Source organism: Ixodes scapularis, unplaced genomic scaffold (genome assembly GCF_016920785.2).
Source record: "Ixodes scapularis isolate PalLabHiFi unplaced genomic scaffold, ASM1692078v2 PGA_scaffold11__112_contigs__length_91849675, whole genome shotgun sequence".
NCBI classification, from domain to species: Eukaryota; Metazoa; Arthropoda; class Arachnida; order Ixodida; family Ixodidae; genus Ixodes; species Ixodes scapularis.
The window spans coordinates 38697156-38719538 of NW_024609837.1; the positions used below are offsets into that span (position 1 = coordinate 38697156).

General features: G+C 44.3%; 1 pseudogene; it reads left to right on the forward strand.

Moving 5' to 3' along the window:
* Nucleotides 1-2142: 2142 nt before the first annotated feature.
* LOC8037963 overlaps nucleotides 2143-22383 on the forward strand; it is a 69994-nt pseudogene continuing 49753 nt past the window's right edge.

The window sequence follows — 22383 nt, forward strand, 5'->3', positions numbered from 1 at the left end:
CTATAGTCCGAAATTCACAACATTGAAGTTACAAAAATGGCTCTGCTAAGCGTACCACATAAAACTTTCTGTGCCGTTCAAATTCCCGAAGAGACTGTCACGGGTTGAGTGTTGCGCGTAATACATCTCAGCATTTAATTAGTAGCGCGGAGCTAAGACTGCACAATAAAAGAATCTCAGGCGAACATTATACATTGACTGGGACGATTACGTTAACCAGCGACCAGCTTACGCCGACGAAATAATTCCTAGGACGACATATCTTAAGCATGGATAATTCCTCCGATGTCGCGTTGTAGTGAACACCTTGAAGATTGACGCCCTCACAAGTGTGTTGCACTTTACTTTATCCAATCCACTGACTTGTCTTGTGTAACGGCACTATGTGCCAAGAAAAAATATATTAAACAGCCCAAATTCAACGTCACAAACTTTCAATTTTACTGAAACGCGAGTCATCGTAATCACAAATGTAAGGTCAATACTAAAATCAATACAATGTGTAATATAAACAATCACGCACAAACAATTGCGGCATGAATTGGTTTTGCTCAAGTCAAAATGCACTGTACAAACATATATTCGGACAGTCGTATGGAAACCAGCGACTGAGGGTAACTGTAGCTTTCAGACAATAAGGCAAAGAAACGGCACACGAAACAGATCAACTCGCATATATCTGTGCTTTGTAGGGCACTTGTCTTCTGTTCGCCTAACATGAACTTAAATGAATTTCTAAACGAGTTAGCGAGTTTATTCTTTTTAGAACAAACTTGCTACAACCCATTCTCGATGGACGTTTTTTATTTCCTTATTTTTTTCGGTAATATTATTTTCTTTCTTTTTTTGATGCATGAATGGCGACTTTTGTTTTCTACCCATAAACTATCAGTTTTATATAAGAAAAATAAAATTGGATATTTCATAATTGCCATATAATCGATTAATAATATTTTGAGGATCAATAAAGAAAACGAACAGCTGAAACATGTTAACAATACAATTGGAGCGTGTGCCCAATTTTGTAAATCTAGAACGAATACGTTTCTTCAGAAAAAAAAAAAGAATCAATGGCATTATGCATATCCTTAACTAAAACGTAACTTCCTACACTTGTCAAACTTTATAAATAATACAACACACACAATCCACATCCCTTTACAGGTGCCTAAAATTCGATCCAATTAAAAGGTCCTATTCTGTTTTACGACGCCCGCTTTATTTTCAATGCGCTACTTATATCATAAAAAATTAAGTTCAGATTTTTTTTTATATTAAGAATAAAGCAATTGCTCTGGAGTGGCAAATAATGACGAAAAAATCTCAGTAAATTTCTGCTACGGCGTAGCGTGTGTTGTCACAGCGATAGCACTGCTCGGCGCTCGCGTAATTCGCTAGCATTGCATCGTAGCGCCGTTGTAGTTCCTGCTCCGCCCACTAAGCTAACTTCCGAGGATGCACGCACGACCTTTCGCTCACCGCTCTCAACTCCGTTATAGTGCCTCGTCAGTACACTGTCCACGACGAGCCTCCTCAACAAGTCGTATAACTGAAATTCGCGTTCTTCGTACTCACTATACGGACTTTCCAGGGCCTTGTAGGCCATACGGCGTGCAAGCTCGTCTGCACCGATCGTCGCGCGCGTCCGCCGGCACGGTCGACTACAGCCAATACCAGCTAGAAGACGGGGCTCCCCCCCCCCCCCCCCCCTCTATATGTCACCACTTGTGGATCCACGCAGTGACGCCTAGGAGGCGGCATCATGGACGCTGGCGAGTCCCTCCGCGTTTCAAAATGAGCGCGACGCTAACACACGGATACGCAAAAAAGGACGCTTCTGCTGCTTCTTCTCTCGTCCATCATGCACCACCGTATCCGTTTTTTCTCGGAAGAAACAAGTGGCAACGACCACCAGCAGGGCGCAATGACCTAAGGTATAGACGCCATGTATCGAGATTAACATTTGCATTGCGTGTTTCGTACGATAGGTATTATGGGCATCACGAACAAATTGGTCTGTACGTTTGCATCATGAGCTTCGCCAAACGATCTTCTCTTCCGTTTCCAGGCTCAAGCTTGAGGTTCTCACCGGCAGCGGCTTCCCCGTGGGAAGCGGCTCATGCAGAGCGGAGCTCCAGGGAGATGTCCGGCTCGGGTCTGGGCTCTGGTCCCAGCTCGGTCCTGGGGCAGGAACCGCGATCTGCGCCCCACGTCGTCGGCGGAGGGCCGGCAGCGGGAGGCGCCGCCGTGTTCTCGTTGTCGACGACCGGCGTGGCCGGCGAGACCCTGTCCCGGCCGAGCGCCTGCTGGGACAACCCCACTTCAAGCCCCACTTTGACAACGGCACCGACCCTAACGTGGCGGCGCAGCTGAGGAAGTCCGCCTTCCTGCACTGCAGGATATGGGAGCTTGGAATCAGGACGGTGAGCGTGACGTGAGGTCTGGGACGTCTTCGTCTAGGACGCCCTAACGCCCGCCGAAAAATGCTGCCGGGAGTCTTGGTCCAGGGCTGAGCTTTTTGTATGAAAGTGGTATTAAGTTTCCGTGGGGTTTGTTGTGAACTACATCAACAGAAATATTTTGACAAGTGCTAAAATAAGCCGAACTAAATGTGCACTTCCGATAGCAACGTTATTCCGGTCAACATCTCGCCTTTTTTGCGATAAATAATTTTCACCCCGAAACTCTAAAATTTGCTTATTTTCCCCTTCTTTAGTTTGATTTTTTATTATTTACAGTTTTGGCCAAAATATATTAAAAAATGATGACAAAGTGCCTCTTTGCGAAAAAAACAATATCTTATCACCTTTATTTTCGGCACTACTCGATGATAAAAGCAACATTTCTGTCTTATGAGCGTTTCCTAATAACACATCTATTATCTCCATTCCTCGGGCTATGGACTTTGGTGTTGTCCTTTTAAGCCTTTAAATTTGGGTTTTGCAGTTTAAAATGCCTTATTGACGCAACGCGAAATGCGCATAATCCTTAATATACAATCCTTGAGAACTTCATCACTATTTCAACTCGTTATATAGTGTAACGCGGAGGCAATAAAAACTTCTAATACACTCCTTAATGCTCATTATTATGACAATAATTAGCAATACAATATACAAGGCATACGATTCGAGAGCATTTTATTACGAAGAAGAGTATTCCAACCACGTTATTTTTTACAAACAAATACTGGATCGATGACTAGCGCTATAGACATAACTGCAGAAGCCTTCATTTGTAACTGTAAAGATTGTAATAGTGATATTTAATCATCTGTTGCATAACGAACGTCACAAACATACACACAGATTAATGCTAAAGGAAGGCAGCGTCGGCTGCTGAAATAGCAAAACAAAACACCTACACATCATTAAATCAGAAGAGCACATATGTGAGCAGTTTGTAGTTTACTGCGCGTATTTTTGCCGTAAGTTATAGTCTCAAATCAAGTTGAACGCCAAAAAACAAAATATTAACTCGAATAAATAGTTTCCAGATTAACTGAAAATCAGGTTTTCACACCAGGGACATAGCAATTATGTAATTTGAAACTGAGCTTTGATAAGACACTCTGACTGCTCGTTCAAGCGTCGTGCCTTAAAGAAACACCTATATAAAAGATGTACCAAAGCTAACCAGGTATCAGGCTTAGATTTTTGTCTCTGAATTTCCATTTTAATTTTAGTTTCCTGTTTTAGCGGTTTTTAGTTTTTAGTGCTTTTTTTGTATCAGTGAATGCATCGAAGTAACCCATTTTTAAGATGACTTTTTTAAATATGTTCTATGATGGTGCATAGTGTGTTTTTTACAGTTTTTGTATTTACAGTCGTTTTGCTGTTGGATCTATCGTTTAACTGGTTTTAGAGCAACACCGGCTACAATGCCCCTGCGTCCCTTAAGGTTTCTGAAATAAAAGATAAATAAAAAAAAAAAAACAAGAATAAGAACCGGAAATCCCAAAATGGCACCTCTCCGGTTTCCGCCATGTTGTACGCAAATGTGGCTGCTTGTCACGTGAACTCACGAAATTCGGGACGTCAGTTAATGGATCACAACGCCCAGGGCCTGCGAGGGCCACGGGAGGCGTGAATCCAAGAGGCCACTCGAGGCGCAGGAATCGTTACATAGGACTGGCTCAAAGCGTTTTCTGCGCTCTTCATCCTCTGACCACGAAGGTATTCAAAGATTCAAACATGCCCTTTCAAAACCCCATTAAGCAACATTGGCGGCCGCCATTTCTCGGCCACGAAGCGTGGGACTGAATGAGAGTTCTCGCCGACCGTCAATGTAGCTCTCGCACCAAAAACAGAGGCTCAGAGTACGTGTTCAAAGAATAGTAGACTCGGGTACGTGCCGCTGCTACTACTAGATGGCCCTGAGTCGTCAAACCGGTCTATTAGAACTCATTAAAGCGATGGGCGCTGTCTGTGCCCCATCGTTTCGAAAGGAGGTCAAACGCGAATCCGAACGGAGACAGACCCTACGTATTGATTCCCCTATTCGTTTTTCTTAATATTCATACGTCCCTATATAAACGGGGTTGGCAATCCGGGACACGCGTCGCTGGGTTTCAATGCGAAACGCGGACACTGCAGAGTGCTATTTGAAGAGCGAGAGCGTGCCCTCTTTGAGGTTTCAGAAATTTCCAAATGGCACGTTCTTTTTTGCACGTTGCCGTGCTCGCACGTGTTTAAAAGAGATGCTGACACGACATCTAGACTAGTCTGGAAGGTCGTGCTTATATTTAGGGCACCATTCAAAGAGCTTCACATTATTCGCAAGACGCAGAGTTTCTCCGCAGATACGATGAGAGAAATATCTGCGGACATGCCCGAAGCTTGTCCGAAGCATGTGTGCTTCATGCATACGTATGCATAGATTATGTCTGCAGACAGTTCTCGTGTGAACGATGTGGGAGTCATAAAAGGAAGAAACACGACCTAGAAATTGTTTCCAGACTGTTTTTGTATTATAGATTAGAGTGTGCCCGCTGCTTAAACGAGTTTGCAGTTATATATAACTAAAAGAAAAGATGGCATCCATATTAGTGTTGACAAAGCGTCGTGATTCAGGTTATGCAAATCATTGGTTTGGTCAACGAGGTAGAAGAGCTTAAAGTTCTAAAGTCGGGTTTCTGGTCCCCGCACGTGAACCCCCCCCCCCCCCTCCCCTCTCTTTCGCCTTGTACTCAAAAGTGACTACTCTTCACGTCACGTCAAAAAATCCGTGAAGTCAGAGGGAAGACGGCATTGCCCGGAGCCTGCAGTGGCTGCGAGAAATATGGATACAAGCTAGGCAACTTCAGCCGCGGGAATTACAGCATAGCCCTGGCCCGGTTCAAAAAAATTTCTACTTTGTTCATGCTCACTCGAGTAGGTATAACATAAAAATTCCACTACCCTAGATTTTTCGGTGGTTTTTTGCTCCCAATCGGCGGAATTATGGCAAGAAGTGTAATACATAAAGGGCCCCACGTTGGTTGGAGGTGTTGGAGTATCTTAAGGCGTTGCTTGAACGTCAGTTGAACATCGGAGATCTGCCATATGCATCACGCGTGGATGCACGATTTTGCTAAGGCAGCCAGCCGCTTATTTTTACATCAGAAACCCTGCCAGAATCTCAGTAATTTATAGAAGTCCTTAAGTCGCCACGTCTCCCCCCTTCTGCTGCAGTATTACACCAGAACGATGCAGCTCCTCTGGAGATCAAGAGGCGCGCTCTGTAGTGAATTTGGTGAGACCTCTTTGTCTGCCCGCGTCCCATTGGCACGAAATTTTCTCCCTTCAGCTGCGCCAAAGCTCTCGTTTCGAAATTATCGAGATGGTGCCGTGCCAAGTGTCTCGGCTGCCGTTTTCTTCCCCCTCTTGTTTTAGTCTTCCACCGGAATCAAGCAGTTTCTTTGGAGTCTACGTCGTGTGTCCTCTAGTGTTTGGTGAGACGTATTTGTCTGCCCGCGTTCCATTGGCACAACGTATCCTTGGCAGAGATCGGTCGCCGAGAATGTTAGTGCACCGCAGCTTGGAGTACGTAGGGCGAATGTTCACGCTGCAAAACTAAGATGCTTGCTGTTCAGCGCCCTCCTCCTCGCATTTTAAATCAATGAGCATCGCACCGGCGTGCGGTCGTGTATCACTAAACCGTGATGCATGTTGAGGACCCTAAGCTAGCAGTGGTACTACACTGACTAAATTTTTCTTATAAGTAAGGAGCGTAATGTCTATTGAGGCTGACTTGGTAACTTCCCACTGTCAAGCATGCTGGTGGCCAACCAGCCAGCCTTATCGCACACTGGCCCACTTCGCCCATACGCTTTCATTGAGTTGTCATGATGTCTGGTCAGTCACACTATGAAGGCTTCTAGAGCGCAGCTCTCAGAAGCCCGTAACCGGGTTGAGCGGCGTCGGCGTCGGCGTCGGCGTCGCCGTCGCCGTCGGAGTCGGAGTAACCGAGCTAAACTGAGCTGGAAAATTGATATCCTGTGCCCTCGACGCCAATTAAATTCCCCGATAGATTTAGCGGGAAAATTGACGTCACGTGACATCAACAGAAATTCAGTTTCTGCTCTAAGTTTAGCTGGGAAAATGACGTCACATGACTCGGTGTCACGTCACCTATGAATAAATTCAATTTCTCCGCTAAATTTGGCAAACAATAGACGTCACGTGACCTCAACACCAATTAGATTTCCCTCTAAATATAACGGAAAAATTAACATCACCTCACCTCAACACTAATCTAGTTTATCCGCTACACTTAGTGGGAGAAAGGACATCACATAACTTGGTGTCACGTCGCCTATGAACAGATTCAGATTCTCCGCTAGATTTAGAGGGAAAATTGACGTCACGACCTCAACAGCAATTGAATTCCCCGCTAGATTCAGCCGGGAAAATAACATCACATGACTTGGTGTAACGTCGCTTATGAACAAACTCAGTTTCTCTGCTAGATTTAGAAGAAAATTGACGTCACGTGACATCAACACCAATTTAGTTTTCCCGCTAAATTAAGCGGGGAAAATGACGTCAAATGACTTGGTGTCACATCACCTATGAACTAATTGAACGTCTTAGCTAGATTTAGCCGAAAAATCGACATCACTTGTTCTCAACAGCAATTCAATCGCCCGCAAAATTTAGTGTCGAATTGAATTGCAGTTGAGGTCACGTCGCGTCAGTTTTTCAGCTAAATTTAGCGGGAAAACTGTAGGAGGAGGGGAGGGTAGGAAGGAGGAGGAGGAGGAAAGGAGAGGAGAAGGGGAGGGTACGAAGAAGGAGGAGAGGTATACCATCTCCTCCGTACCCTCCCCTCCTCTTCCACAAGAGCAGCGCTCTAATTTTGCGTTACAGAGATATGTGAACGTCCCTCATTTTATGGTCTCTACGTATTTCAGGTCTTGCAAAGCTCCAGTGGCGTTAAAATGATTCCGTTCTTGCTTTTTCTTAAATCATGCTTTTATTGATGTGCCCGCCACGTTTCTATTTGGGTCCTTCTGTTGAAGAGGGCACATCCGGAGTACTTGCTCCTGGAAGCTCTAATGTAGCCGTGGCCTTGGCATAGCCCTCAAAATATCACCAGCCTTGTCAAAAGCTGTTCGAAACCACCCCTTTTTCAGCGCAGCTTGAAGTAGTGCTCCAGCAAAATCTTTATCATGATAGCACAGTGAGACTGGTTGTAAATTGTTTGAGCAAGAAATCAATGTTCGAACCTACTTTGTAAAAAAACCTTAATTTAACAGCCTTTCTCAAAACTGGAAAGCGCCATTAAAGGAGCGCGTGGGCAAAGCACCATAGAATCGGCATGACGGTACGAGTTAGTAAATGTACGACTTCAGATACCTCTAGTTGAGGTCTGTGCTCCCTCTTCTTCCAAGTGTCGATCGTGACCAGTGCAATCCTGGTGCCCTTTTGACACTTAGTTACTTTGGCGAAGTTAACGGCCACGTTCCCTGCGATGCAGTTGACAACGCATTCAGCTAACTGAGAAAGCGTCTTCTAGGAGTCAGTTTCATGGGTGCCTTCGTCCACGACAGGTTCATCTCTTGCCTGGCATTGCTGGTGTAGCGCTTCTCTGACGATCTCTCAAGAAGTGTTGTGGTGCCATCATCCTGGCAGTTGCCGCGAGTTGAGGGCGAGACTTTAGCGACCAGGCACTGCTAAAGTCAGAGCCGAACTTGAGTGCCGTGAGGTTGTCGATGCTGCCCGTTGTCGTTTGCACAGTTGCAAGGAACAGCTCAAGGTGGGCCTGGCTGAACTTCCTCGTCAGCAGGCACCTGATTGGTGGACCAGTGCCCACACCAGGTCTTCAGCCAGGCCCTTGGTGCACTCTCGCACAAGCTGGAAGCCGTAGATGGGGCTCTTCCGTCCTGTTTCTCTCAGCAGCTGGCTCGTCCAGTCCTTTAAGTACCGTAGGTAGTGCGAAGCATGGTTGATGCGTGTCTACAGGGTGTCCCTTTTGATAACATGAACAGTGGCCTCAATCGCTTCCATGGTTATGTGGTTGGCACCAATTTCTCAGGGCAAAGTTATGGTCGACTTCTGTAGCAAGCTCTGTGGTGGCCCCCACACCCTCGAAGCATCAGATGCCCTTCTTAATGGAAAACAAGAAGCCGCAGCTCGCTGATTAACTCAAAGTATGGGCCGCCAGGGTTGTTGCGACGACTGCATAGGCGGTTTCTGGGTAGTACTAGACGAAATGTGCAAAGGGCATGAAAATTGTTTCAAAAGGCAAAGAAGATGATCAAAAGAAAAAGGGCCAGGATGAGAGGGCTAAATAGCTGCCTCCAAGAACTGAAACGACAGCTTCGTGTGAGAGCAGTCAACATTTCTGAGAGCATCTTCACCGACATGCTGCGCAACCTAGTCGAGAGAAAATAGAGGAAAATGAACAAAACCTTCACAAAATACTTGTGCATGTTCGCCCTCACAATGTGCTTTTACTCGGGAAAGGCGTACAAGTTTCTGCGCAGGCACGTCAGGCCACCACACACAGCTGCGCTCCACCAATGGGCAGAGGTGATACATGCAAAACAAGGCTTTACCAAAAAGTCCTGAAAAATAGTCACGAATGAAGCCCGAAGAGGCGCGTCTTCTGGTCAGCCTGATGGTTGACGAATTGAGCATAAGGAAACAAGCGGATCGGGACGGCAAAAAGATCATCGGGTACCGCGACTTGGCCGCGGCATCCTTAACAACCACTGCGTCGCCTATTCCAAGCACGCGCTTGTGTTTCTGGCGATGCCAGTAAACACAACATGGAAAATCACCCTGAACTATGCCCTTATCAATGACCTGGACAAAGTAATCCGAGCCAACCTGATGCGCCAGCATTTAATTGAACTCAAGGAAGCTGAAGCAGGGTGCATCAGTGTGGCGTGAGATGACACCAACTGCAAATTGTTTGTGTTGACAGCATAATCAGAAACAGCGCAAAAGGGACAGGACACGAAGTAGAAGAAGGACACAGGACATAAGCTAACAACTAAAGGCTTAATATAAATCCCACGCGCACACTGTGGCCCGCGCAAGCACAGTGGCCCGCGCAAGCACAAGCTCTTCTTTCTCTTTCAAATGAGATAAATGCTAATAAAGAAAGAAACAGCGGCACTAGAAGGACGTTGCAAAACGCGTTACCAGAACAAATATTTAAAAAAAATATATATACATTAAAATCCTGATAGAGGCACGAGAAAGCAATAAGGTCATGCGCTGCGTACACTCCACGTTCGCACCGCGTGCAGGACACACGTTTAGGACACAAATTAGATCTTTACAAATCGCGTGTACAGTATTGGCGACGTGCGCGATCGGAAGCTTCGCGGTGGTCGGCCTTCCACAATTGGACGGATGCTGACTATGACGTCAGCAAAGGATTGCTCATGGGCGGAAATAAGAGGAACGTGAGAACTTCAATTTTGACGGTGTTGGAAGTGTTGGTTCAAGAGCACGTCGCTTTGATGCGTTCTATCTAGTAAACCTATTTCACGACTCAGCGCCATCTAGTAGCTGCAGCGGCACTTTAGTCCGCCATTGCTTGGACACGTACTTTGAGCCTCTGTTGGACACAAGAGCTACGTCAACACTCGGCGAAAAAAAATAAAAAGAAAGTTTTTTTCAGCACAGGGACGCATACTTTGTCCGCGACTTGATTCGCCGCCTTCTAGATTGTCGAGTCCTTTTCACAAAATCCAGACTATCGTCAGATTCGCGCGCGCCTGTGCGCGTCTCCTGGTCGGACCGGTCATCTTAGCTCGGTGCAAGTAGAGAGGAATCGGCAAGGCGATTACCTTCCCCGTCTGTCTCTTCCGCACGATCGCCAGAACTTAGGACATTGACCGGTGCGGAAAGCGTTCGATATTTCGCCTGCATGCTTCTCTGGTCATGCGTGTTTGCAGAGTTAAACTTTCACGGGTTCTCATGCGTGTAACTAACCACTTTTCTTTTTTCTGCCACACCGACGGAAACCCGCCACCGCCGATCTTCCTGAAGCGCAACACCGATGGGTGCAGTAGATGCTCGCCTTACGGAATCGATAATCACTCCTCGTTCGTGCGCCTCTTTTCCGGAGTATAAGTTCTTTCGCGGATGCCGGGGAGTGCGTCCCAGCGCCCAGCGATAATATTCTGTCATACGAATATTTGCGTACTTTGGCCCGCTCCTAGTCGCGGAGAATGTGCAAAGCGGTATCCTTCTGATCTCTCAATATATTGCGCCTCGAATAGGACTAGCTTTTAGATAAACGTGCCATCTGTGCTCGTTCGTTCATCAACACGGATCACCGACTTGACTATGCTAATTTTACAGCGCGAACTTAATATTTGTAATCGAGTAATTACTAGAAATGCGCACCGCTCCTCCGGAATTAAGTCGCGTCCGAGCGGCACATAAAAAGACTCGGTAGCTAGTGATTCGAACAGCATTGTACTATTCACTCTGCGAACAGCGTGCCAATCATCATTTTAGCCGATCACTAAGATAGCCGACCTCTTCAAGTTAGGCAAAGCTAGACACTACGGTAGGCCGGAACACTTTTTTCCGCGCGTATAGAACCTCACGGTTGGCGGCCGTGGCAGATCTAAGGGCCCACTGACTACCCCCAGCGTAAATACTGTCTCGTTCTCTTAAATGCCTTATGGGAGTTTGACCGACGACGTCATGCGACTGCGGCGGCGCGGCTGTCGGTAGTGCGCCTGAGGAGACACTGCACTCCTCCCGATATAGGTTTCTGCGCACGCGCAGTGCCCACGACTGGTGCTTGTAATCAATGTGTTGCTGTATACCCCCCCCCCCAACCAAAAAAAAAAAAAAGAAAACATTTTATTTTAAACAATGGATTCCATTCTTCGTTTTATATTAGATTTTACCGCAGTAAGTGATTCCATCCGATGGATCCAATCGAGCAGAGCTAAAACTGCAGTTCCGGCAGTCGTCTTTATTTTTTTTTTTTGCCTCCGTTATCAGGGGCTAAACCAATCACACTCTGCATGCGCCAGTATCCTGCGCATTGTTTTTTTTTTTATTCGTGATAGTCATAGCCAGTTATTCAAGAAGTACGGAGAAGGCGAGCACCATGACGATTACCTTTGATCGATGCTTGATTGCGTACATCGGATGAAAGCGTGGGTTGCTGTCTGACCAAAGATGAAATGGAGTACAGCACGAAAAAAAGCCTGTCGAAAATTCACGTCAAAACTAGGTTCTAGGCATTTCTTATCCAGCACTAGACCGTGGTATGGAGGCGTGTCTTAATAAACGCACAAATAATATTTAGAAAGCAGGATCATATCTATACATCGTGTAAAACTAAAAAAAAAAAATTAGTTTTTTTTTTTTTTTTTTTTTTTTACAACAAACCCAAAGCACAGATTATCGCACACTAATTCTTCTCCCGAATATGCCACTAGCGGTCTGAAACAGATGCCCAAGTCTTAACACTGACTGCTACCTCATTAAAAAGATTTTTTTTTTATATTTCATTGGTGAAATTGGAGCCAGTTGTTGCCCGATTTGGCCCGGTTTCGGTAACTAGCCCTATTCAGCTCTATGCATTCGAGAACTTGGGTGGCCGCAATTTTTCCCATTGAAGATATAAAAAAATCACTCTTAACATTAGAATGAGATGTCGGTTAGCTTTGCAACCTTGACATCTGGTTCGAACCGGTTGCGCTACGTTTGGACGAAGATGAACGTTCGGCGATCCTTAGTTAATTTTCGTGTTAAAAAAAAAAGAAAAATTTTTATTGCATATTCTTTTTTTGTCAGGGGGGATTTCGTACTTTGTGCAACCTCTCGAGAAAGTGCAGCGAATGTTGCAAAGCGATGGGTTAAGGAAGCAGCGCCAAGATCGCTACATCCCGGCGATACTCACATACACACCAATTTAGTTCGTCCTGAATTTGTTGCGGAAATCGACGTCATGCAATTTTTGTCCCAAGTCAGTTCACTCTCTAAAATTAACGAGGCAATGAATAAATAAATTTACAAAATACAGCGCAAAATATTGACGAATGGCAGGTAGAAAGCGTAGACACGACAAGGGTTGTCGTGTAAACCCTTATAATAAATATTGGTTCTTCACTCTTCGAAACGACTGTTTCATGACTTCTAGACGCATTTAAAAGATCGGTCGTCAAACACTGCATGTGACAACTGGATGGTGACCCACCTCCTTCCATCATTCGGACACCGCAGTAAAATGCCATCAATTGTCGGCGGTGTTTCCAGTGGACTATTACCGCATCGTGTAAGTACCTTTATTTTTACTTATCAAAAATATTTCAATAGAGTGACTTACGAATAGCTACTTCCGCCCAGCATTAACTAGTGAACTATTTAACAAAAAGAATGTACGTCTGTCAGCTTCCTGCAACTGAGCGGAGTGTCCTTAGAAGCTTGCGAATTGTTTGCTGCGTACACATTCGTCAAACGCAATGCACCGATCTGAAGACTGAATTTTGAGTCTTTTGGATAGCTGGTCTCAGTGCATGGCAGAAAACAAACCAGTCGCCGATTGAAAACATATGCGCCTAGAATAAAATCAGGCCGCTTTGCGCCCTGATTTTATTTGCGTTATAATCGCTAGCGTTTTCTTTGCTTGCTTTGCATCACAATCGCTAGCGTTTTCGGGTTTCATCGACTCTCAATTACGGTTGTGGGGAAGCTCAAAGAAAAAAAAAAAAGGCGGGAGAAAGAAAGGTGTAGGAGGATTTTAGGAGAGGAGGGAAACGTCGATGGCGGGGAGAGGGGAACCGAATTCGGACGCAAAAGTGCGCATTTGCGCCAATGACCACTAATGTCCTGTGTCGGTTCTCAGTGGTAGGAGCCGTAGTCGTATTGCATCAGTCGTTGCTGTTTGCGGTCCGGAACTTCACTTCGCGAATGTTCTACAAGCAAACTACGAGGGTGCTTTAATTATGCATTTGTTAATGCAGTATTGTACGGGTATTCCTTCAATGCGATGCAGTATTAAATAGCGATGGTACGCACTGCCAGGTTTCCCACTCAGCATTGCAAAAGTAAACGCCATGACTCGAGGCATACTAAAGTTACGCTATGCACATTGTCCTTTTCGCAACAGGCTTCACTATGCCGTTGAGTAAGCGATTTAACTTTTCTGATCTGAGCTTATGGCGCGTTTACACTTCCGGTTTCGCGGGCTGATCCCCGCAGGCGGAAAGTGGAGTTTGGAGCCGGTTGGCGAAATCGAATCGTTGCTGGAGGAACATGTCGATATGAGTTCCGGTCTGACCCAGATCTTCTGCCAGTGAGGAGTGGATTTCGGCGCCCGGCTCCAAAATGAACTTTCCACCTGCGCGGATCCGCCCGTGATTCCAAAGTGTAAACGCGCCATGAACCATTTTTGTGATTCACACCGGACACGAAGGTTAATGTGATTTCCGCTTTTTAATTTTGTTTCTTTAATTTTTTTCCGATGATGACAGAACTGTGATATTTGCCAACGATAATCATTGACCACCAGCTCGGGACTTGCGGACCCTATGGCCAACTGGAACTGACCAGCAAAGTCGCAGAGCGCATTCGTATCACGTCTTCGCGAGCGCAAAAGGATTCAGTTCCATCACGCGTCGGCAAGTTCTTCTTTTTTTTAACCGGACATTCTGGAGCTGTTTAAAGTGCAAACTCAGCGTCCGTCGTTTTACCCCGTCTCCCTTCATCTTTCGCCGCTGCGTGCGCGTTTTGTTTTATTGATAACACGCACATTATCTGGAAGGAACTGTTTTGCTGCGTCAGAGAACGCCTCCAGTCCTGTTGGGAACAGGAAGTTTCGGTTAACAAGGGACAAGTGGAGAGGGGCCATCCTTTATGCTTCTACATTTTGTGCCTCGTTTTGCCAAAAAAACAGCAATAAAGTGGACTGGAGACGAGCAGGCTTGGCTCAAAGATTACATTTGTGGTGCTCAGCAAAATCTCTCACCCTCCTCGATACGTTAAATTTATTCATTTCAGCCAAGAAGGCGAAAAGCAGAACAAAAATTACATTCTTAGTATTACTATTCTGACGACATTTGTAAGCTTTGCGGTTTGGTGCGTTGAGCGAAAAAGGAGGTCAACTTATTTTTAGCGCTGCACTCGCATATATATGTTGCTCCTTTGGTTTCCTCTAGTAATGACTCCGCGTACTACCTTTTTACGTCATCTCAATTACACTGAAGATGTTTTCCGGCGAACCGCAAAAGGCATTCCCCTGGAGTGTGCGTGCAGGACTGTGAATCTGCTACTTGTAATTATATATGTATACGCTTTTACTTTCTTGTATTTTTCGTAAGGGGGTGGTTTGCATTTTTATTGAGGAACGATTTTATACGACAGATATCTTTAAGCGTACGACAAATGGGTTAGCACACTATTTAGAGAAGTATTTTCGGTACTTTTAGAATACGTTAAACTGAAAGGATCGAAGGTGCTTGGCTAGGTCAGTTCATAAATCTCGAGACAATTATGTTTCAGCAGACACATTTTTATTCAAACTCTTTTTAGCAACTGACGCCTAATCAGGATATATTGCCTTTCGATCGCATATTTACTTACATTTCGGTTCGGTTCATGGTTTTTGTTAATACAATATGCTAGACAACATTCCTGATTTTTTTTAGAGTTATTCGTGAATACTCCGTGTGAGGTGTGTAGGCCCAAATCTAAACTATTGTTACCCATTTCGAGTATACGCACAGCCGAAACAACATCGAAAGTAACACATATGTGTGAAACTGTGGCTCACTAATGTCGCTGTTATGCCAAATAATGTTAAGACAAACGCTAATAAAAAAACAGAAACTAACTGCCAGGTCACTGACTCTCAGCCGAAGATTTGTGACGAGCCTGAGAATATTTGAGGCGGCCTGAGACAAGCTACGCTTCGGGCGTAACTGACATTCAACAGGTCGTCTTTTATTCTTCCATTTGTGATTTCTCAATAAATTGTTTTTCGAAGCTATTACATCACTCAACTACAAAATAATAAAAATCGGACACATGCAAGATATGAGAAAATTGTTTGGGGGTTTTACTTGCCAAACCCATAAGGACACATGGCACGCTTCGGCAGATGAGTGAGGATTATTCTCGGCAGCCTGGGGATCTTTCGGCATGCAACCGAAATCTCCGTTACATGACGCCTTCTCTGTAATAGGCCTCTATCAGATTGCGGGCGCCTCGGCCGGTATTCGAACTTGACACTCGGACTTTCGCAGGCCGGCGCATTGCCTGGAAGTCACTTAGGCGGCAAGTACGAGATGTAAATATCGGAAGTACCTACACCAACGCATTTTGGTCATCGAGGAAAGTGTTGGGCGCGCATACTTTTTCAATCATCGCTTCTGCCGTGTAGAATTGACCAATCAAAACAAACTCATTATGATTGCTCTAAAACTCGACTCAGCGGCAGTCATTTTTGACCAAGATCACAACAGTGTACTTTGAAAATTGCAGTTAGAAATACCGCTATAAATGCTTACGCTTGGCTTTGCCGCAGCTGACGTCGAGCGTGTGCCCTACTTTCACACAAAAAACAACAACAAAAAGCAGCCTCGTTACACAAACGCACGGGCATAATTAAGAGGCCTCTTAATTTCCGGTCGGACCCCAGGGAAGGCACGTGAGAACGACGTGCACCAAAATGAACGATGCATCGCGTGAGGCGAAAATAGCACCAGTGGGGTCGAAGGGAAGCGAAAAGGGAAACTAGAAAAAAAAAATGAGGAAAGCAAAAGTAAACATGCAAAACGTGACCCTTCTGTTGCCCGTAGTTCGTGCCTAAATGCTGGGACCAGTTTTCGGTTACGTGTTCCTGGAATTGTTAATGAACGCACCGCTAAGGTTGTGCTGTGTTATCAACAGCGATACGCTAGAATTGTACAAAAGTAGACAGATCGAAAGAAAGCCAACTCGGCGTGATGAACATGGTGAGTTTTTTATCAGGCCATCCACCGTAAACACTGCTGGATAACACGCACGCGACCCAGGCAAAAATTCTAGTTCTTGCTTTTTTTTTTCTGTTTTAATATGCATCATCTAAGCAGCGCGCACGCAAGCTTGCTTTTATGTACATCTTTTACGCTTCACTGAGGCATGAAGATAAACTAGTTTGTGAATTGCTGAGGCAAAATCAGCAAGAAAAAACAAAGCAACGCAGGACCAGGAACTAGGAACGCACACAGTGTTGTTTAATTCAAAAGAAAAAATAAGGACAGGGCAATTGATTAATAAACCCAGAAATTAATCAATTATGTTTTAATCGCGAATAAAGTTTTTTAGCCGATTAATCAGTAAACATTTGGCGAACTAAACTTTAGGTAAATTTTTACCCTAAACTAACCTGTAGGGGCAAGATTTTTAACTCCAGACAAGTGCAAAGGTTACACGTATCCTGGTCACTACAACACCGTGCGAGTGTTCGTTTAGCGCAGCGGAGACTACGAATATCTAAGAAGGGTCGTTGTTGCCGGAGATTACCGACGAACATTTTTCCTTCGTGCAGCTGAAGTGTAAGTGTCTGCGGCATCTGTGAGTGTGAGTGTCTTTCAAATGCCCTCAATTAAACATCGACGTTGATTCATAACCAAATATGTATATTGCACCGTTCAACAAAAAAAAAAAGACATTTTTTGTTTTGTAAGTTTTTATGCATGGTTATGAACGAGGCCGATTAATCGATTAGATAATCGATCAAATGATGGCGATTAGTGTGGTTAAACTTCTTACTCCACTCCCAGGCCTAGAGAAAATGTTCCATCAACAACTCACTGCAATGCATTTTTCAACACGTGAGACATTATGTGCAAAGACGACGTCGGCATTTTGTCTTGCTTTCGCATTTCAGTCAGGGTATTAAGGCGCATTATATTTTACTACATATATTTGTTCTCTAAAGGAAGGTGTTACACCATAATATTGCTTTTATAGCACTTCGTTATTTAAACAACGGGACGACTCCTGTTCGCATTAACAGTTGCGCGCTATGTTCAACCATCAGCATTGGAAGTTATGGAGCATTATTGCGAGTATAAATAGTGTACTCTGTTTTTATTGGCTTTCATCGATTTGCTCCGGTCATAATATTTGCCTTTTTTTCTAGTTATGCTGAAACAAAGTATTAAAAAAATGTATGTTTTTCAGTGTATGTTTGTTTGCAATGTATGTTTTTAAGCACATACGACAGTTCATTTTGATATATTTGTTTTACTATCTTTTAGTATTTCTTGCTCTACTTTGTTCATTTTTCGCGGTAGAGTCTGACGACAAACATGACTGTGTACACGCAACATTCGCTTTGTCGGACAACGTTTGAATACTCATGCATGGCCTGCTTGCAACATACTTGCATCTGTAAACACTGCTGAGGATTTATTGTGTCACCAAAAATCTTACTTGCATTTGCCGGCTAATCAAAACTGTTTTTTTTTTTACAAACCTACAGAACTAAGCCATCGTGCGACACTGTCCAATTGAATTTATGTAAACGCTGGAGGCAGCGTCACCGTAGATGAGTAACTTTTGTGTTCTGTTTTTGTGCCAATTAAAACGAAACAGGCAACATATAAAGAAAAAAACAAATATGAGATTAGGTGTTCGGATTTACGGCTGTATCCAAGTTGCAATACAATGCTCAATTCTTTCATTTGCTGAAAAACCCTCTCTATTCTAGCCCCAGGGTGGAGGGTGGCGCGGCTTCCCGCGCATAAATAGTGCTCAGTTCTGAAAGCTCGAATTGCGGGACGGTTCTCGTCCCACGCGATTGTCACACCTGCCGTTCTAGCCCACAGTAACAGCGTAGTATGCACCTTTTGCTGCGAAGCCAAGCGTAAATAAAGACCCCAGGACGGTTGCTAATCGCGGAAATCTCGGAGGAGCGCACCCTTCCTGTAAACACCGGCACGCCGCGCTGACGTCGCACCGCTGCGATGGCGCTGCTATCGGCAAGGCGCATGCGCAGACACTCCACTTTCACGCGTGTCTTACGCCCAGTGCCCCCATTTCGCGTGCGGGAACTGCGCGTTTGCCCCTGCACTTCCTGTGGCCTTCTTTGGAAACAGGGCGCTGGTCTACGCCTTTGTTTTCAGTTTGTCCGACCACAAGCTACCCTACAATCCAATGAAACCAATCAAGGAGCACTAAAATTGCATCGACACGGCGGTCGTCGTTTTTATGCGTTTTCTATCCCGCCTAAATCAATCACGCGTAGAAAAGGACGATGCGCGTTTTGCGCTGCTTGATTTGCTCCACCGGATGGTCGTGACTGCGGCGGTCGGACTCAAGGTGAAACGGAGTATAGGAACTGCAACTATTCTGAATTGACGACCTTTGTTCACATTTAGATCTGACTACTTTGTACAAAACTGACAGGAATAGCTGGCCAGGGCAAGAAGTAGCCTAAATACGCTTAGCCGTTTATTTATGACGGCATAAGAATATCGAGCTCCTTCGGAACAAAATATGATGCTGAGAAAGCGCTTAGAATAACATAACATGGTGCATACTCGCAAGATTTTGTGGAGAGCTTGCCGAGCTCGCTGGCTTAAATATTCAAGCATTCAAAGATTAAAAAAAAAATGCAAGGAGCTAGAGAAACAACCGCAAACCTTTATGCGTCTGTCTTTGTTCCCTTTTTACGTTTTAAACTTTCAGGTTTTCTGCGAGACTTTTTTTTTTTTTTTTTGCGGTTTTTAGAAGTGCTTTTAAAACCACGAACATTATAGCAACGAAAAGTCAAAATGAAGCCGAGTGTTAGAGGCACAAGATTAAGAAAAGCTCGGCATCGCTAAGGAATATTTTTTGAAGAAAACGATGCATTTTACGTGGGAAAGATACCTCGCCGCTTCTTCATCAAAGTGATCGAATATAAATCGCCCACCGAATGCCCGAGACAGTCGAGCCGATGTTCGGCTGTCCTAAAAATTAAGTCTGCGCTGTGGCATTACGCAATGCATAGCGTCATGCTTGCACTGCGTAATGTGACAGCGCAGACTTAATTTTGATGTCAAAACAGGTGTTCCGGCTCGTCATTCGCCGAGTTGATTTCGTTGATTACATAGATTGCCTATGACTGTTTTGCCGGTGAGTACACGCGCAGGCATTTTTTAGAGTGTACCTCTACAAAATGGCTAATGAAGGTGTGGAATGCGTCATTAATGCTCCTATGAGGGAAGTGGTTTTATTAGATAGATAGTGTTGTCATTCATTGACCATATATATGTCTCAGAGCTCCAAATACTATGGTCATGGCGACGGTTATTACTCAGAAACTTCTAGATTTTTTACTTGATTGCACGCCAATTTTGGACAATAGTGAAAACGAGGTTAAATATGAAAAAAAATATACGGCTTATTGAAGAGGAAGAAATGTTCTAAAACCAAGATTCATAATGATGACAAAAAAGTACACCAACTTGACTTAAAACTATTAACAATTTATTAATACCGTTCATCTCCCATCCAGAAGACTTCATCAGTTCGTGTTCAGAGACACGAATGAGAGGAGTACAGAAACTAGCAGACTATTTAAGGCCACTTTAGAAACGGGGCCTCAGTTTTTATTGCCGGCGGGTGCATCGCTACGAATGCACCACGGCTCTAAAACCTTTCGTGGGCCCACCTTTCTTCTCGCACGAAGGTCACGTCACTCGGAATATCCAAACTGTGACCCGTTTTCCTGCAGTCCTCTACTTAGTCAGCTTTTGATCTCGTGGCATGTGTGGCCTTTTCCACGTCCCTCTTTGTGTTCTTTGAAGCGGGTTTTTTTTTTTTTTTTTTCTTTTTTTGTTTTGTTTTTCGGCCAGCTTTAACGATGTAGTACGCATCACAATCTTGGTAGGTCACTTTGTACATCCCAACACACTGGGTCTCTGGAGAGGTTGCGTCCTTTGGTTCCGAAACGAGGTCACACAGCTTTGGCTGGAGCTTTAAAGTTTTATTTATGGAGGGAGGAGAAAGCGGCAAATAGATTCTTAGACACCTTTTACGTATGGAATGGCCATAAAGCCAGCTTTGTAGCTATTTGTTTTTTCACTCCTGCCTCAGCGCATCTGCTTCTGCGTGGTTGGAATAAATCTTCGTTGGTAGCCTCGTTTCAAGAGGGATTCAACAACTGCACTTTCAGATGTGCGCAATTTTGCTTTTGAAAGGATGTTCTCAGATCGGTTCATTGAGGTCTTCACAACAGCAGGCTTATATTCCAAAGGGTAGTGGGAGTTAAAACTCAAAACGTTACCACTTGTAGAGGTCTTGCGGTATGAAGCCGTCTCTACAAGACCGCCGTCACCTCGGCAAACAGTTACATTCAAGAAAGGTAGCACGTTGTTATGCTCGACTTCTCATGTGAATTGAATAGACGGTCCAATGCTGTTGAAATTCAAGTAAACGTAAGTTACATAATCGCGGTTTAAAATAACAAAGGTGTCATCTGCGAAACGCCGGTAGAACTTTTATTAATCCCGGATAAAAGCTCACCGCAAAACCAGAGGATGTGGAATAAAGCTCACCGGCCGTTGAGCAAATGCAAAGAAAATTTCAATGATTTTTTGTTGCTTTTCATATGGAGGCTGTTGGATCATGCGTAACATATATCAATTTATTATCATTAAAATTCGTCAGCTTTGTAAAAAAATATACTGTTTTGTTATATTTTTTAAGCCTATTGTGTATGTTGCTCCCAAATTATTAATTGTGGGCGAGTGTTTTTGTGCGGTTTACACTGTTGTTCTCGGAAGCCTAACTGAAAACTTCATGAACTTGAAAAACAGAAAGAAGCTTGAAAACCTAATAATGTATGCCTAAAACCTAAAAAAGCAAAACTGAAAAGCCGAAAGTCCGAAAGTGCGTGCGCAACAACGCAGTGCCTGAAATTATATTTCAAACATTTGTCACCTTTGAAAAAAGGATAAAACGTTCTGTAGGATATTGAGGTTTCTTTCTCCTACGTACATGCACGTTTGCTAGGTGTTCGTGCTGGTGTTTCCTCATGTTGCCTTTATGTGATGGTGCCCTTCTACGGCCAGCCACCAATGACCTTCAGAGATGCATACTGTCATCGTTGCTACTCGTGACCTATATAAGAACTAGTCTTCTGTAAGGTAGCAAATTGGGCGAGTTGGTAAACGTTATACACAATGAAAACCGCTCAAACCACAACGGCGAAGTGAAAACAACAAACACGACAGGACGAAGCTGTTTTCGAAACTAAAGTTTTATTAGTGAAAATAACCGAAGTAAAACTGCGTAGCTTACAGTGATTACAACAATAAACTCTTAGTTATCTATCAGGCACCACACAATGTGCGGAGATGAAATGATTCACACACCACTATTCTTATTAGCTCGCAAAAACTAACATCTATGTCTGACAGAGCTACCGATGGCGCTCTGTGAAGCTGTCTATAAACGTTATTTTATTTACGGGTGTCCGATGTTCTGATTTCATACTTGCGGCGTCAATAATATACACAATGGGTGATTACTAAATTCTGGGGAATTGGTAAATATGCCCAATGGACTTCAAAAATATTTCAAATATTGGCAATTTTTTTTTAGGAAGGTGAGGATTTCTAGTTGCGTTAAATTGCCAAGTGTGACGCACAATCCGCTAAGCTAAAAAAAAAGAATAATCAGTGATTTTTTTTTATCACAAGCCGGTGAGCTTTTCTCCTCATGTGTTGGTTTTACAGTGAGCTTTTCTCCGGCGCGCTTTTCTCCGCCGCCCGAACTTAACTGGGCGTCCATTTATTTGAAACGCCTTTTCTTCCACGTGTAACAGCAAGAGGTTAATTAGCCATGGTCACTGAAACCCGACTACCAATGGAAGAGCCTTCAGTTTGGTGATATATTTGCCGCGAAAGGTGAAATGCGATTGATTTAAACAAAACCGCAAAAG